We start from the raw sequence: 18,500 nt of genomic DNA, 5'->3' as shown, positions 1-18,500 counted from the left end.
TATTTTATAATGATCCATTGATACTTTTTCATTGTGACTTAGATGTAAATTTTTTGAACCAATGCGCGAATTTATGAATGAAGCTTGAGTTATTAATGAAGAAGCCTGTGGCCTTTTTAAACAACCTCTGAAGTTTTTCAATGTAAAGTGGTGTATTATTTTTGAAAAATCTGCTTGCATAGATAATTTTAAAAATTAGATGGTTCACTTTCGGAAAAGAAAAAAGTAGCCGCTGCATCAGAACTTTGAATGATCTAAATTATCATGATGTCCGATTTTCCATTTTCTCTTCTAGTTTTTGATATCTAAACGGGACGGACGTCAGACGTGCCACACAAAACTAATAGCGCCTTTTCCCCTTTCGGGGGCCGCTAAAAAAATCATTAACAAATAATAACAGTCTACGTAACATATTAAATACGCACCTACCAATAATCACTATTCGCTGCCACGATGAATACCGGCATCATGTTTTCTAAGTTCAGACTCGTGGCTGAAAGAAGCACTCACATCGCTCAGGCTGTTGATATCTCCCTATTATATATCGCGCGGACACGATGAAAGAGATTATTAGCGATGCCAATTGAGCGCTCAAGACAGCGTAGCTCGAACCAGAGGCAGCCAATCAGTTCAGGTGATGTTGCATAGAAAAACACCCACGCCACCAACATCACGCCGAGATGACAGATTTCATTCAGAAAATAGAATGGAATAAAAACAAAAAAACAAAAACAATGGAGATAACGAGAAACTGTTCAATGCTCAAGTCACTCGTAGGAAAATATTCCCGAAGCATCCGATACATCTCATTAGGGGCCACGATAGCATGTGGCTAAAATTAGCCCAATACAACAGTGGTCAAATCTTGGCAACAAATTGAAGATAAAATTGGCCACTAGTCACTCTTATCTAAGCTAAGAAAATGGGAACGTCCAAAAATTAATTCGATTACAAACTAAAGCAACTTAGATAACTATCAAGTACAAACTAGGTGGCCTTTCCTCTTATCCACGTGACCTCCGACCCTATCTCCACCCTGTACGTACGCATTACATAGCCCCTTGGAAGCAGATGTAACATTGACAGCACTCCAATCTATCAAGCAGACACCAAACAAAAACTTGATGTAAGGAAACCTTTCAACCGACACTAAACGTTTGCAGCTCAACTCGGAGATTTGATGTCTTGCGTTTCAATATCGATCTACATTTAGGTCTCGTTTAGCCGCCCACTGTAAACCTCAGTCGTCACAAATGAACTTTGTATAAACAGGTTATAAATACAAGTTTTTACTATCTGGATCAAGAGGGAAAACAAAAACATGGAGACGGGCGTATTATATAGCCTGGTCCAAGCTGGCAAGATCCACAACGTAGGAAGGACCCAATGAGAAGAAGGAAGCCGCCCCCCCCCCCTTTACCTCACTGATGCAGCATCACATGGGCCGCAATAAGCGACTAGATTAAAAAGCATAAATCACTATAACAAAGAGAAACTAAAAAAGAATAAGACATTTCATTCATTAGTGTGCCAATACAACTGTAACTCGTCTACATGGAATTGAATATTGTTAACAAGTCTTCATCAATTTGAAATGTGTCTGTTGTGTTTTGGTAATAAAACTTAGCACTACTGGCTCGCGTGTTGTTGACCCGTAATGTTTCTGTTGTGCGTTTTAATCAAATGTCTTTTCTTTTTTTTCTGATCACCGAATAGTTTTCTACAAAAAAAAGTTTAACAAAGTCGATAAGTTAAAGTTAAACAGCAGCTATTATAAGCCTTAAACAAATTACCACATTCGACAAACGTCTTGTGTGGAGCTTAGTGATCTGGAAGTATAGGACCAGTTTTAGTTTTAAAAGATTCGTTGACAGATTAAGGATCTAATTCATTTTTTTTTTTTGGTATATGATGAACTTGAAATGAAAATCAACAACTTTGTACTTCTGTACAGGTACAGGAACATACAAGTAAACAAATAACGAATTCAATTAGCCTATTAAGTAGGATAGGTTTTTTTAAACAAAAAATGAAATTACTATATCAAAATATTCAGTTAAAAAAAAATCATAAATATGATCTTTAGTAAGCTTAACAACAAGCAAGTGAGCCTGTAATTATATCAGGTGCCCGATGAAAGGTATGGGTAGATAAGAAGTTAGTATAGTTTGCGTGAGTGTGTGTGTTAACGCGATTTTGATGTGTGTGTGTGTGTGTTTTTTGTTCCATTCAATAAAGTTACTCATGCAACCTGAGCTCCTGAAACTAGATGAACGGCTCCTCTGGGATGACGTCCTCTCGTTCAGCCCACTTAAACAAGCCTCAGACCTAGAAGATGGCCGAGAAAAAATCATTAAACCCATCGATCTCTACTGGCTGTCGTTCTTAAATCAAACGGTAAGCAACTAGATGCACTTTGAGCATAATTCACTTGTTTTTCCTTAAAAGACTATTTAAATTAATCAATATATTAAGATATCAATGAAGTTGTTATTCGAGTAGTGATCACATAATGTAGACCTAGCTATTAAGCAGTAGGACAGAGGTAGACATGCTGAAAGGTTGGGAACTATACGTAGCAGAGTCATCGATAATGTATTTAATAGTTTTACATGAGTTTAAATGTAGAACCTTTATTGCTGAAACCCTTGTAGTTCCTGTTAATAAAAATGTAATGCAGCAAGAGCACACAGATCTCATACGCAATGAGTATATTTGTAAGTAGGCCTACTGGTACATTGTTTTTAAACGTTCATACTAACTATTGACATTTGTCCACAAATTTCTGTCGCTGGAACAAATTTTTTGTTAGCTTCAGTTTTCTGACAGAATTGGATTTGAACTTGAGAACAAATGTCTAGGAAGTCAAAGTTTGAAACAAAATTGATGGATAAATCGAGGTGGTTGTTTTCAACCTGTCTAGCAAGAAGACATGTGACCCAAAATGGTTATCTTGTAGAAATACTCACCGATGCTCAGTTCTTAAAATGCAGAGAGCTAGACGACAGACTAACTCTTGTTATTCGGTTTGTATCTCTAGCACCAGCAAAGTATTTTATATCTTAGTAAACATATACTTTCATCATAGTCACTATGATGTAAACATTGTAGAAAATGAAAAAGTTTAACATTACTAAATTTCAGTAATATAGGTCCAAAATAAATCGAAATAACAAACCCTCAGTGGAACTAGAAAAACAAAAAATCCTTTAAAAAAAAATACAACAAAGCTTATATGAAGTGTAATTGTATCGATTTAATTGTGTAATAGATCTAAACCAACAACAATTAATCTGTGGCCTTCTGTGCTATCAATAATAATTTTACCAATTGTTTTTGTTTAGCATAATTTCATGCTTTTAGCTTTCTCAATACACTATGATCCCATCACTTACCTGGACCAGTTGGGAAAAATGGAGGGGGGGGGATAGAAAGGGATATCTGGGTGGATTTCACCGTACCGTAATTGTTTTTTTAAAAGCATTTACAAAAAAAAAAAACGACCTGAATTTGAACTCGTAGCTGACGCCTCTTCGTGCCAACACGCTAACAACTCTGCTAGTGAGGTACTTCTGACTAGATAAGATAGTATAGTATAGAAGAAGAGTTTAGTCACATATTTTTTGTTTCGATTTAGAGCGGCGACCTATAAGGGGGACTAATTCAGCTTATACCTCCACTTCAGTACAATGCTTTTCCCTTGTTCGAAATACTAACAAAATAATTTATTACCAATAATTAATTAACTAATTGTTTGTTGATGTTTTTTTTTTACTGATTCTTGTGATGTCAGGTAAAAGAAATAATTGTGCAAGTTTAACTTGATCCGAGATAGGGTGTGGGAGAAATAACGTGTACAAACATTTTACCAGACAGATTTGTAGCTTTGTAAAAAATGACCTCTAAATTTTCTTCCCCCTTTTGATCTAAAAAATAGGTCTAGAAATATCCAGAAACTAATTGCGAAATTTAGTTATTTATAGCACTTTAAGTGAATTATCCTTTAGCCCCAAAACAAGACTGGAATCTTTGGGAGAAAAACTGTGCAACAAAACAACTTTGTTATTTGCGACCATCAGTACGTTTGATCATGTGACACTAAAACGCCTTACAAAATGTAGGTAGGTCTAGGAAGTGTAGCGATTACATTAAAGAATTGTAGACATAATGTTGTGTATTCAGCCTTTATACAACTTAAGAATACTTAAGATAGCCCATCCATCGGTCGAATCCATCTGGTCTACAAATCGTTACACTTATCCTGATAAGACGAAATCTAGCCAAGTCTAAATGTTTTCCTTTCTATGAAAACCTTTTTAAAAATAACAAATCCACAAAAATAGTAAGCAATAGAGTTTGGCATTCCCGTTGGAATAAGCTTACCAATAAAGCTGTCTCCCCCGTCCACCCCAACCCCCATGTCACTTCCTCCTATATCCTTCATTTACACTCGACTCCTGATTGAACCACAGAAGAGTGAAACTGAACTACCAGAATTAAATATTCATACGGCTCGTTGATTTCATACGGTCCTGTGAAGAGCTCAATTCCTAGTAGAGTAGTTCCCGTCGCCGACAAGTTTCTTCAGAGCGCTCTCCCTTCATTAAATACTTCGTACAGCATCAAACTTGGTTACTTCATCAGTCCACTTCTAGAAGGAACGAAAGCTGACCAAATAGATGACATTGGATGTAATGCGATTGGAGTGATGGTGTAAAGATGAAACTATATGCACTGAGCAAACGAAGCGTTCAACCACTAAGAAGACTAAAACGAGAAGTTTGTTACGTTTGGTAGTAGGTGTAATGTAGGAAAGTAACCAGTGACTAGAACAGCAAGCGATTTTCAACTCAAACTATTTCGAACCATGGAAATACAAATTTGGAAATAATGGGTTATATTATCTAACCAATTAACTATGCTTTAGTAACAGAAACATTTTAATGACCTGGACTTCAAATATTAATAATTCGCAAACAGAGTGAACACACGCAAAAAATAAAATTAGGCTGCAAATATTACTTAACAAACCTACTCGATCCCTACACACCCCCACCTGCATAAACGTGACGCAATCGGTAGTCACACAGTCCAGCCATCCTGTCAAGGCCACCCATTGTTGACCAACCAATACCCGCTGGCCGAATGGCATCAAGCTCTGACAGAGAACCATTAAGTTCTAGTGTTTACCTCAAATGGAACGGAGAAAATTGCTTATTTGAAACAAGTCAGACTCACATGTCCCCAATTGTTTTGAAAGAAGTCAGCCTCAAATGTCCCCAATTGTTTTGAAACAAGTCAGCCTCAAATGTCCCCAATTGTTTTGAAACAAGTCAGCCTCAAATGTCCCCAATTGTTTTGAAACAAGTCAGCCTCAAATGCCCCCAATTGTTTTGAAACAAGTCAGCCTCAAATGCCCCCAATTGTTTTGAAACAAGTCAGCCTCAAATGTCCCCAATTGTTTTGAAACAAGTCAGCCTCAAATGCCCCCAATTGTTTTGAAACAACACTAAATTTCAATAAGAAATATAAATGTTGTAGCTGTTGCTAAGGGCGCATGTGCGTGTTGAGATGTAACCGTGAGAAAAGCAGGGCTGATGCCCTGGTTGTGCAGGTTGGAGTCCCTGATGAGGCCATGAGATGATCTGACCTACCCGAAGTGAATTGAAAGGACTGAGAAAGCTGATCCAAACATTAGCCAGAGACGTGAGACAGAAGGGACGTGTATTTGTAGTGAGCCAGATCCTGCTTTAGCTAGCACTGCACTTGTGTTTCTACATACATCTACTTGTAAATTGAATCTAAGCTTATTTATACATAAAAGCTCTACTCAAGTTTGTTTAAAAAGAAATCTGCTCGAATTTAATTCAAATTAAACATTAACAATTCAATACCCCTACATCGGTCTAGTTGTACTAACTATTTGGAACCACAAACCATCGACCGAGCAACAACAGCTGGATAGCCTGGAATGCTAAATGTACAAAAAGTCTACGGATACACACTACATTTTTTAAAAAAACGGCACTTATTTTTTATAAGTGCACTTAAAGGGAAATAAAATTCACCACAGAGGAAAACATTTAAGTGGATTTAACAAAAAAAGTGTGAAGCACTGAATGATAAAACATGATTAAAATAGCAAGTGCGTCTCACTGACAAGCATAGATCCTCACATGTTCTACATTTCTTAATGCTGTTGCTTTCACCCGACTGCTAACTTTTCTAAAAACGAATGACAACGAAGAATTAATATAGCCTTACATAAGAAACTTCTTTGCACATATTTTGTTGTACTTAATTAGTATAATCAATTCAAGTGTATTTGTGAGAGACGCGTTTAAGGGTGATGCGTGTTATATTTACTCTGGATAAGTATAAGTTAACTAATCAATGACAAATATTTATAAGTCACATCAAACTGGATCTCAAAATCCATTTATTCTATATCCTCCCCAATCCTAAAGTAGAACCGCCTTCAATAAACAATGCTCTTAAGTCTAAATATTTAAAAAAAAAATGGAAGCAGCTTTGATTGACCAGGCCATGGGAAAAGATAATACCTTTAAAAAAAGTAAAGTTTCTAGGGGAATTAAATCCGCCGTTAAATTCAAACATTCATGAAAAAAATATAAGAATCGTTTAACTTTCTATCAACTTGGGGATCGTCACCACATTAATGTGACTCATCCATTATTTACAACACACTCTCAAAGTGCTTAACAGAACTATGTAAATGTCGGATGAAATGTTCCCGGAGTCTAGACGTCAACTTTCACTGGTAACTTTATTTTTACTATGTATAACAAAACTGACTAATAATAGAAACATGGATATCGTATGAAATGATTGATATCAACGGTCAGCATGTTCTTGAATCAAGTCAATCTGTTAGGCTATTTGGAAAACAAAAATAAACATTTGAATTTAAAAAAAAAAAGTGACTTTCATTTCACAATGTGATTACTACGCCCAATTGTCTACATTTGTGTGCCGTGTCCAGGTGTCAAAGTCAAAGAAGTGGGAGTTTGATGGCCATGGCACGTTACGTTTTCAGGCCAGTCTTTAGGGAACAAACTTGAGAAAATTGTGCATTTGTTTTAACGTCCAACTTTATTTTCAATTAGACGGCTATAAATGAAAGAAAAAAAAAGAGTATTGCTGAATTAAAAAAAAAAAGTGTCCGTTTATGTCTGGACAATCATAACTCCCTGCCAAAGAGAGAGAGACGTCTAAAGTAGTTTCATCGGAGATTGCAAGTTATTATCCTCTATAGATCTAGTGTCCCCGCTTTCTGTTGGGTTGACAGGCCTGAGAGGTAATGGAATGCACTTGATCTTCAAGACGTTGAAACAAAAAACTGATGAAATGGACCTTGATGAAACTTGGTGCGAAGAAGCAAAGAAACAAAAAGAAACGTTCATCTTTAAACAAAATGATTTGTTTGAAATGTACCAAGAGGAAACAAGAGTGTTGAAACGTAATCAATGCGCACGGAAGAGAAAAACAAAACACCTAAGCCTCAGTTTCTTCAGAATAGCATCCTTTTCAAAGGCATGTTCATTATGCCACAACTTGAACGAATCATCGTCCAGACTTGTGGTTTACTTGATTGATTTCATTTATAATCACACCGAATATTTACGGCCTAAGGAAATAAACCTGTCATATATAATATGGTATATGCTCACTGTCTGTGTACACTGCCTGGGTAAAAGCGAAAGCCACAATAAAATATTTCGACCTGATAAAATACTATTTCAGATATCCAGAAAGTAGATGCATGTATTGTCAGCCTGACTGTTCCCGCTCCCAAATGGTTCAACATGTATGTTCGTGTATTTCTTCTATTTACTTTAATCACCCGAGGAACCCAACGATTGCCCCGCGAGTCAATGCGTGTACGACTACTTGTCAAACCAAGGGGGCAGACATATAAGGTGATATCCGAGGCAACTCCCAAGTCAATATTTGGGTGTAGCGGGAAGAATGTTTGTCAACAAACGCTACAATGAGGTAAACAGTGGGGTGATTAGATGCCGGAAACACTGGGGCACGTCCTCGGAAGAGAAATGGGAAGTGTACTTACATCCTACGAATATATACACAAAACCAGATACTCATTACTGAGGGGGGCATTGGGGTGGACAGAGCAAGGTCTTGTAAGAACCAGAGAAAGGGGAAGCTATTCTAGATGCTCTTCTCGGATTGTACTCTCTAGTAAATACCCATAAAGCTCCCCCCTACACCCCATGTGATATGTAAGCTAAAAATAAATCGGACAGGGTAGATCACAGGGGAGAGGGGTGAGTAGAAGCCGAGGGAATGAATGGAACTTAGTTCTAAATGCAGCATCAGATATGACGTCAAATGTTGATACTTATGTGGAGCCAGCGGAAAACACTAAAACAGAGTGAGAAAAAAAAAGAAAACAGTTCCAGTTAAAATTAAGAGTACAGTTTTTCTATTGTTAATTCACATGTGAAAACTAACTTTTGTATTTCTCGTGTGTTTATAGAAATCTATAAATTTATCTAGATGTCAAAAAAATATATAAATAAAAAACATTCGACAACAATTTAAAAAAAAAGGTATGTTAATAAACAATTAGATTCGGTTACAAATTAGATAAATTACAGTAAGAGAATCAAAGCGATGATTGTCTTCAGTCGCAAAAAAAAAAAAAATGATTAAGACTAGCAAAAGCAAACTTAAAACAAACAAAGCTACCGATCTCAATTGTGTTAAAACCGTCTCATAGACTACTGACTAAATACTTGTATGAAAATTATATCATGGAATACCCAGATTGACCACATAATGAAGGGTATCCAACAAAGCATTAAGACATGAGCACAACTGTGAACAACAACCCCAACAAGGACGTAGAACTAACAGGCTGTGGAAGCTATTCGATTGTTGTCTGGTTAGAGTCGCTGCTGTCTCTTTGGGCTCCTGAACCCAACACTAGATGTGTGCTCGCAGAGAATGGTAAGGATTGTTGACTGTGTGGACCAGGAAAACATGTGCCGGCGGTACTTAGGATGTGACACAACAGGACCAGGTGACGGAGATAAATCACACGTGAAGAACAGGAATACATGTGAGCTCCAGTCAACAAGCTAACAGACGACAAAGTACTCGTTTATAGGACCAGGTTGTAAAGTAACATGTGTCATGGTTAGTATTTTTGCTGCCTATTATCACCTTTTTCGTTTGGCTAAAAAAAATGTATAGGTAATACAGGATTTATACCACGTCAATCTATTGTTAAGTTGACCTCATTCAGTCGTAACGACTATGGTTCATCTTGAAGAACACTTTTTCATATGACTGTGGAGCCCAATTTTGGAGAGACACTCCCGTCCACATATATCGAAGGTTAAGGTGACCTTAGCTTTGGTGGTAGAGGAGCCAGTCATTTTTCGTGTGGCACGCTTTGAAATTATTGTAAGCCATATCAAATATAATAGAGATTTGAACTTTTTAGCACAACTTTTTATTTCTCGATATTTCGGTACAAGACACCCTTGAAACAATCAAACACCAAAAACAAATTCCATTTTTAATCACAAGTAATACTTGGATTTGAACCCAGGATCTTTAGCTTGCCGAAACGTTTGACTTAGTATTTACACGAGATATTTTGTGTTGTTGATTTGTTTTGTTTTTGCCCTTATCGAGAATAGTAAAAAATTTTGGACATTATTTAGTTTTTAATTAATCAAAAATAATTGCTGCGAAGCACCACCACAAACTGAGCTAAATCATGCATGTCACTCCCTCTCTCTTTCCATCTCTCCCTCTCTCTCCCTTGTAGTATAGACCTACAAGACAATAGACCTACAAGATCATAGACCTACAAGAGAATAGATCTACAAGACAATAACTAAGCTTGTATGTGCGATTTCGGTTCTCCTAAACATTGTGTGTATTGCAAACTGTGCATACCTCCGAGTCTACAGCAAATGTTTTCAACTCTAAATCTATAACAAGTGTAAGTAGCATTGATTCTGTTCCCCTTGTTCTTCAATCTAATAGTGTTAAGAATAAATGAGCTTAAAAAAAAAGGGAGCTCTTAGAATTGCACGTGCTCGTTTGATTACAAAAAAAACAAAAAAAAAAACAGAAGAAATACAAATGCCGCTAATTTGATTTCTCCAATTTTTCCTCAGCCGATTACAGGATTTTTCTTATTGTCAAAGAGTATTATTAACTCAAGCTTTCTTCAAATGATAATGTTATTTGAAGATAAAAGCTAAGTTAATAATTGAACTTTCTGTTACATTGTATTAGCGTGGTTTTCTCGTCTTGTCCATTGATAAATAATCACACAATCAATGCTAATTAATTATGGGTGATTGAAAAAAAAAAAGAAGTAACAATGTCTGTTTTAAGTATCAGTCACTGGTTGTTTGGTGTGTGGGTGGGCTTCCCACGGATACAGTTAGAACACTATCAACAAATGATAGTCACAGACTTCGAGTTCTTTCGAGTTAGAAATAATTTTCTTGTGTACCGATTGCATACTCAATCTGCTATCTAGAGATTACCAGAAATAATGTTTAAGCACTTGATCGCTCAATAAGTTGTATAAAGGGTGTATTGTCTTTTTAAAAATAGTTGTTGTTGTTGTTTTATGTTTTTGTTGTTTCAATAGCTCATTGAAAATATGAATGTTATTTGGGGGGGGGGTATGTTCTCAATATAATTTAAAGTAGAATTAAAGTAGAATCCTTTACATGCTAACCTTCTTCTTCCAACAATATTGAGTAGACATTGATTTGTTGTCCTAAATACTATACATCAGAAAGAGTGAGATGTTAGTGGGTCAGGACCCAAAGTAGAATTCATTATCAGTGTTTAGAGCCAGGAAACAAGTTAGTTATACAGTATGAATACTGAATCAACATTTATATCTACGTTCCTAATTTGTCTAGAAAGCTTCTGTTTGACAAAGTAATACTACACCACAGGAAATTGGGAACTACACACACACACACACACACAAAAACTTGTTCTCAAGTGATTGTAGAGAAAGAAAGACGGAAGTGGAGAGGCGATGATGTCGCAACAGGCCAGACCAGAGAAGAAACTGGAGCAACGAGATGGTCAAAGCTATGCAATTAACTTACCCCTGACCCCCCCCCCCTTTTCCCTCCATAATCCCCCATACTTTCAACAAGGACAGCTCTAAAGTGCTTTCCACGTAAGTGTGTCACTATGCTCTGGACAGGGGCTAAAAATATCAAGAATCCACTCGACAACCAATATGAAAATGTAGATTAAAAAGGCTTCTGAGTCTCCAGAGTTTGACTACGACTGGAGACAGAGGCCACGAGAAGTTCCCATTCCGACAATGTAAAAATTAAAGGCGCCAGTCTAGTCTTTATGGATGCAGACGATAAAGACTTGGACGTTTCAACACAAGTCTCAGCTTCTCTGAGCGTCAAGTTTTTCAAGTTCAATGTTTGGTCCGGTAGTCGCTGTGGACAGTCCCTGACAAATAGGTTCATTAATTAGCTACACAACGCATTGAACCCATCTAGAGATTCCATTATCTAACCCTTGTGTTCTTCTGCAAAGACACACAGCCTCCACTAGCTGTCAAGTCTTCTGACGTTGACTTTTCTGCACTCCAGGTCATGATTGCGCTCTTTATTTTTCCAACAGCCAATTTCAGCTGACATTTTGGAAGGAGACACCCCCACACACACATACACTTGTCCGGCATACTTTCGACTCCAAGGAGAACAGCGTGATTCTCAGGTTTAGCTTTTAAGACTTTTAGATTACAGAATATATATATATATATATATATATATATATATATATATATATATATATATATATATATATATATATATATATATATATATATATATCATCCAAACAAATACAAACATATTTCCTATTACACTTCAACAGGCTGAAAAATGTAGAACTGATAGAAGACATCAATAAATGACTTTGGGTTTCCTAAGTTGCAGGCATACAACCAACCCAGTGTCTATGAGCAGAACGGAACTTTTTTTGTTGTTTTTTGAAAGCCACGGGCACGGGCATTATTCCCAGAACCACTAGAAATGTGGCAGGGCGACCGGCAATCACTCAAAGCTTGGTCAGAAATGCATTTTATCAAATGAAATGCATTTTTTTTTTCAATGTTCATTGCTCATTCAACATTAAACACAGAACTGCACACACACACACACATTCTAATATCTTTGAGGGAAAAAAAAAGTGACATTCAGAAGAATGTGCCTATCTATACTCTGACGGGGACATTTTTTTTCTCTGTACAATGATATGAGAGAAGGAAAACAGGAATAAATAATAAATAAACAAGCTAGCCTTTATATTCAATCAATAAAAACCAAAGCAATGATTACTATTTGCTATCCAGAATGTGTCTAAAAATAGGGGGGGGGGGAATCCTTTCGTTTAGTAGAATAATGTCAGTGAATGACAGCAGAAAAGTATTTCAGACAGTTAAGACTTGCAGTTGACTAAAGAGCTATTCTACAGTGCAAGTTCAGCATTCCAAGGAATAGCTATCTATGGACAGATGTACACACACTCAGGAGAATACCTATGTTAAATGGGTGCGATAAAAAAGTAGCGAAGGCTTGTATCGGTGTCACTTGGGTTAGCAGTGACAGGAAATGATGAATGACTTGAAGGATGGACAGGCCTCCCTCCGCTTACTTGTTCATTTAAGCCCATTGTCTTTGATAGCCAAGCCGTTTAACTGTAAAAGTATATACTATAGTACACAAAAGGCTTGGAGCGTTTACAGTTAAATAATAGAGAAGTCAGAATGGTTAGAGTTAGTGCATCATTCTCTATTTTACCCCCCCCCCCAAGGCATGTATTTGGTTGCAGCTAGTTAAGTCATCTACCCTTATGTTAATGGAATTAGTCATTTTATTTCTAGTAGTTACCATCATTACAATCATTCATTCTTTATTGTTTTCTTTTTCTTTTTTTTTTCACGACTCTCAACAATTGCTTTCATTGGACGATATTGCAGTTGTTGTCTCTAGCAGAGTTTTCAGTTGATAAAACTTCGGTTTTTCAGACTAATTTAAATAGAACAATGTGAAACCATCGAGTGAGAAAAACTTATCCAAACTATCAGTCAAGAGAAATGAAACCAAACAATGGGTTGAGAAACACTTAGCCAAATTGTCAGCTCAGAAACACTGAGACAAACTATCGCTTGAGAAATAAAAAGTACTAAAACTATTGGTTGAGAGAAAAAAAAATAGCCAAACTATTGGTTGAAAAAAAAAAAAAGCTAAACTATTCGTTTAGAGAAAAAAATAGCTAAACTATTGGTTGAAAAAAAAAAAAGCTAAACTATTCGTTTAGAGAAAAAAATAGCTAAACTATTGGTTGAGAAAAAAAATTGGCCAAATAATCGGATGAGAGAAACAGCCATACCATCAATAGAGAGAAACTTAGCCATAACTATCCGATGAGAAAAACTTAGCCTAACTATCGAATGTGAACGTTTCTTTAAGTGAATCTACCAAACTCCACCTTAACATTCCGAATTTCCTACTGTACCCAGTTCTCCAAAGGTCATCGCAACGCCTACAGTTAGACTATCCTTGAGCTCCCCATAATGCATGCCGCATGCCTGAGTCGCTCACATTACGTACACAAACAAAAGAAACTCGCCAGGTTCTGATTTCTACCCAACATGCCCCGACTCCTGTTGCATTCGTAGGTCGGTGCGGGCTTCAAGTGGTGAGTACCATGACCTAGTTCTGTTCAATCAGTCATTCAAAAAAAAAAAAAAAAACAAGCCCAGGAGTGCATGATGTTTCCCTTTTGAGCGGTCTCTAGTTCAAACGCGTGCGCTCAAGTACGAATCCAGGTCGGACTCGTGAAAGCATGGCAACAGAGTGGTCAGGAAAGGTGAAATAATGGCTGGGCCCCACTTCAATAATGATTAAACACAGTATTATTATTTTGCAATAAAATTGTGAGCATGCCATATGTAGTCAGAACGAATGACATTTTGTTATTTGCATAAAAGAAAACATTCATTAAATACACGAGAAATTCAGTCGTACAACTAGTGTTCAAGAAAAGACTGACAACCAAGCAACTTAGTCAACTTTATGATTCAACTGCAGTGGGTATGTAGTACAGATTATCAGCTATTCTCTGTGAGCGTACCACACTAGGTACTCATGCTTGGGTTATAGCTGTGAATAGTTGAAGTACCTGCCACGTTGAAGGGGAAGAAAGAACCCTCTGTGACAGCTCAGCAGTGAAGAAGTTTAGTCATAGTGGAGAAAGATGTTGGAATAAGTGTTTCATTGGATGTATTGGGTGACATTTTATTTCATGTTTCTAAATTTAGTTTTCTTTTTTAAACCTAATTTTTACATTTCTTTAAAAAAAATACTTTTAACGCGGCTTATCTAAGCACTTTTAATCTTCGCACACACACACACACAAAAAGAAGAAGCAATACCGGTAAATATACATCACTGCTGTGTCTATGCTTTTAAAGCTACTGTCCAACAACGAAGGACGAGCCTCAGAAGGAGTGTCAATCACGAGAATGTGTAATCAATTAGGAGATTTCTTCTCTCACCTTGAGGGGCACAGCTTTTAAGCCTGTCAACGTCTGCTAGTTTAGGGGAATGTCAGAGTGTATCTCTGTAGAAATGGGCTGATCAAAAAGACAAGAGTGACAGAGTAGAGAGAAGGAGTGCTAGTTGACATGGAATGTATACATTTCTTTTCTGGTTCAATAATAATAAACTCGCATTTTTTTTAAATTTGAAAACCGCATCATTGTTTATTTAATTAACTGAATTTGTTAATTTTTTTTATTGAAAGACATGTTTCGTTAGGGACAATGAATACTTGTGCAAAATTTCAATTTGATCCAAGAATGAGAAGTGGGAGAAATAACGTGTTCAAAATTTGTACCAGACAGACAGACAGACAGACTGAGTTGATATATGCTTTGTAAAAAAGAAAAAGTGAAGGTTCACTTGACCTTTCCCATGCCATTTCAATCTTAATCAATGTTGTTTTTTATAGACTCGAGAATACAAGGAGCAAATTATTATATTATCATAAAAATACAGATTTTTTTGTTGTTCTTTTTTAGCACTCGGTGTTCTATTACAGTGCGAGGAAATCCAATGTTATCCACGACTAGTGTGTTCAAATAATAGTAAGAACTACAGACAATTTATTAGCACAATAGTTGTTTAACGTGTCAAAGCTGACGAGTGGTCTCCAATCCACGCGGCTATTAAAGATACGGCTAGTTAATAGATACACATAAATAGGGAAAATTGTCCATACAACGAACTATTGGATTTATTTTTGTTTTGTTTATTATTGTTTAATTGTATTAAATAGAAGAAACAATAAATATATATATATATTACAAAATATTGACTCTTATAAAAAAAAACAAAGAGAAATATAAATATAAAAATTATAATTGATTTGTGAAGGCGAAAATATTTTTGTTCACTGTGAATTGCACAAGTTGACTGTCTTGTGCAAGAATCGCTGGTCGTCTTTAGATAATAGCTAGTTATTTGTTGGTAATGGGCCTTCGGGAAGACCAAATATGAAAACAATTATTTTAATTGCTATGCTGTAAGAAAAATAGCATTTTAGAATACCCTTTTTTTTAGAAAGCATTAAATATGTTTCTTAGAAGATCTTTGTGAAAACCATTAGAAGACCTTGGTGGATCTTTGTGGGAGTATTAGAAGATTGCTGTGGAAGCCATTAGAAGAAAGTCTTTGTCAAAGCTAATTGAAGCCGTTAGTGGAAGCTATTAGAGCACCTTTTTGGAAACAATTAGAAGACCTTTATGGAAGCTATTAGAAGACCTTTGTTATAGTCACAAGAAGACCCTTGTGGAAGCTATTGAAATATATAATTTAAGAACCATTACTGTTTTTTTTTTAAATAAAACGTTTTTCCTATGAGAAGACGTTTCATTAGAAAGTTATGAAATCATCGTGCCACTAGCATGAAGATGATCCAGATCCTACACGGATTCATGACCTCACTACGAGGTCGGTGTTATTCAAGCCATCAATATGTCACACCCTGTCACATGGCTGGGTCTCTGGCTCTATTCAACTGCCACATAAAACGCTAATGAAAACCATCACAACATCACTATGGCTAGATTACGTTTTACTGTCAGGGCCTGGACTGGTCGATATGTCAAAACTGTTGACTATGAACACTGCCAGACACTGGACGTAGTAGTCAATGGGATGGGAGAGGTGGGAGAGGAACGGCTGCATTGGGGAAAAAAAAACAGAATGACTGGACGTGGAGACATGGAGACCTCAGAAAGGGGATGGGGGGAGTAGGCGTCAGATGGCGGCGCTATTAAAAAGAAAACACTAAGAAAATGGGTATAAGCCTCAGATTTATTTCAGACGGTTGAGCAATGATCCATTTTAAATGGACTATAAAAACAATCCATTGCTATAAATCAAACCTAGCTACATGGAACCAAACTTTGCTTGTCGGTGTTTTCCTCCGTGACATTTTATTGTAGCTGTCATGTAAATTTAGTACTGAATGTAAACTCCATTGTGTATCATTACAAGAAGTACAGTATAGGTTCTCTCGTTTTGTGATAGTAGTTACGCTGAACTGGTCAATCGTAGTCAAACTGAATCTCCATTTGATCGGGCCAATACAAATGATCTTATCTTATCTCATCTTATCTTCTACTAAAGAGTTCAGTTAGTTTTTACCAATATTAGAATTGAATATTGGGCCATCAGATTTCTGAATAAGCAAAATATAAAAAAATACTTTTAAAAATCAAAACCACAATTACCACTATATATCTCATTTATGTAGAAATAATTGCCCCTTTTCGATATGAAACAAAATAAATAGGTTTACTTTTAAATTAATGTGTGTATTGCCCTCGCCAACAAATAACTGGAAAGTTTCAACTTGATGCGAGACTCGGTGTGGGAGAATAAAAAATTTGTTCAAACTGTTAACCAGACAGAATGAGTTGATACAAGCTTAGTAAATATACCAAGACTTATTAACCCCTCAAACCCACTATATTGACTCTAACCATACCACAACATCGCTCGGTGTTCTCTAATGTAGTCCACTTTGCAAGACCTGACGTGTGAGACAGGGACAGAACTACCAAATAGATATTTTCGTGCTGCCTATAGCCGCACAAGAAACGCAAAAAATATCTAGTTAATGCGCGAGCTTATATTCTTATAAGATTCGTACAGCAGATAGTCAGTTGGGCAGCCTATGTTTAACACCACTTAGTCGCTACAAAAAATATATATATATATAACCGTCCGTCTAACGGAAATAACGCTCGAAGACACTGATAGCAATAAGTATCAATATTCCAGGATACAAGATTATTAAACAATCATTCAAAGCTTTTAAGTCTCCAGCCTTCACCGTCCCCTTTTATTTCGTTATCTTTTTTTGTTTTTTATGAATTGAACTAGAAATGTATAGCAGTTCACTATGCACACACACTCGCATACAAAGATCAAAACAATGAAAAATAAAATACACCAAACTTTTGTTTCTTAGTTGACAGTTGTAGCTACAAGAGCAGCACAAGTGGCGTCACCAGATTCTGCAACATGAGATCATGCAGGACGGAGCCAAGGGAAATTGAGCGTATCAGATTTCAGATGGAAAGGAAGAAAAGAACATGGCCGGGGAAAAGGCGGGGGGGGGGGGCGTCTTCGTTATTCATGCGCTGATTGGTGCCGTCTGTAACGAGACCTACACAAAAATATAATATGGCAGTTCTGGTGGAGGCGGGGAAGGGGGAGATTTTTTTTATGGATTTGTGTATGTGTGGGGATGGGGTCATGAACAGGGTGAGCGGGCAGTATAATTACATCCTCGGCTAAGGAGGTTTGAGAGCAAAGATATGTTACAACAAGAGAAATCCAAATGTATGCGAGATACAAGCTAAAAATATAGCTACATGTGAAACCGTAGTTCATCGTAGTCTTCCTACAGACTGACTTTATTCAATAAAAAGAAGATGTACCTCACAGATCAGAAAACCTATTTATTAGTGTTTGTTTTGTTAGCTAACATTTCAAACAGGGGTTATATTGAGAGCAACAGTCTTACAATAAAAAAAAAACGAATGGTATTTCCGAAACAAACCAAAATTGTACTAAAAAAAGCCAAAAGTAAAATTAAAAATGGTTTACTTACTAAAAATGAATAATAATGGACACATAGACACATAATTTCTATTTTTAAAAAAAGCTCAACCTACTGATGTTAACAACGAAATGCTATCACGTGATTACAACATCTGTCAACTAAGTATTTACAAGTAAGCAGCGGATCAATACAGATTAGTAGACGTGTTAAAACCATCTTGCATCAGGGTGTTCTCAAACTAGACTTGGTAAGGAGGTAAGACTACGTGAATGTATAGACACCAACCCCTGTAATGACATTTCTTT

At 36.5% G+C, this 18,500-nt stretch overlaps 1 protein-coding gene across 3 annotated transcripts in view; it reads right to left on the bottom strand.

Moving 5' to 3' along the window:
- Positions 1–18,500, bottom strand: part of LOC106078161 (polypeptide N-acetylgalactosaminyltransferase 5-like) — a 140,260-nt gene that overhangs the window by 107,392 nt on the left and 14,368 nt on the right. The window contains exon 1 of one of the 3 annotated variants that reach the window (XM_056016581.1): positions 18,244–18,401. The exons of 1 other annotated variant lie outside the window; for it this stretch is intronic. The gene's annotated coding sequence lies outside the window, so the exon portion shown is untranslated. Of the gene's footprint in view, positions 1–18,243; positions 18,402–18,500 lie in introns of those variants that run through there. One more of the 3 variants, XM_056016623.1, reaches the window with a different exon arrangement.

Source organism: Biomphalaria glabrata, chromosome 1 (assembly GCF_947242115.1).
Source record: "Biomphalaria glabrata chromosome 1, xgBioGlab47.1, whole genome shotgun sequence".
In the NCBI taxonomy this organism is placed as follows: domain Eukaryota; kingdom Metazoa; phylum Mollusca; class Gastropoda; family Planorbidae; genus Biomphalaria; species Biomphalaria glabrata.
The sequence above is the reverse complement of the archived record's forward strand: the minus strand, read 5'-3'. Positions and strand labels throughout refer to the sequence as shown.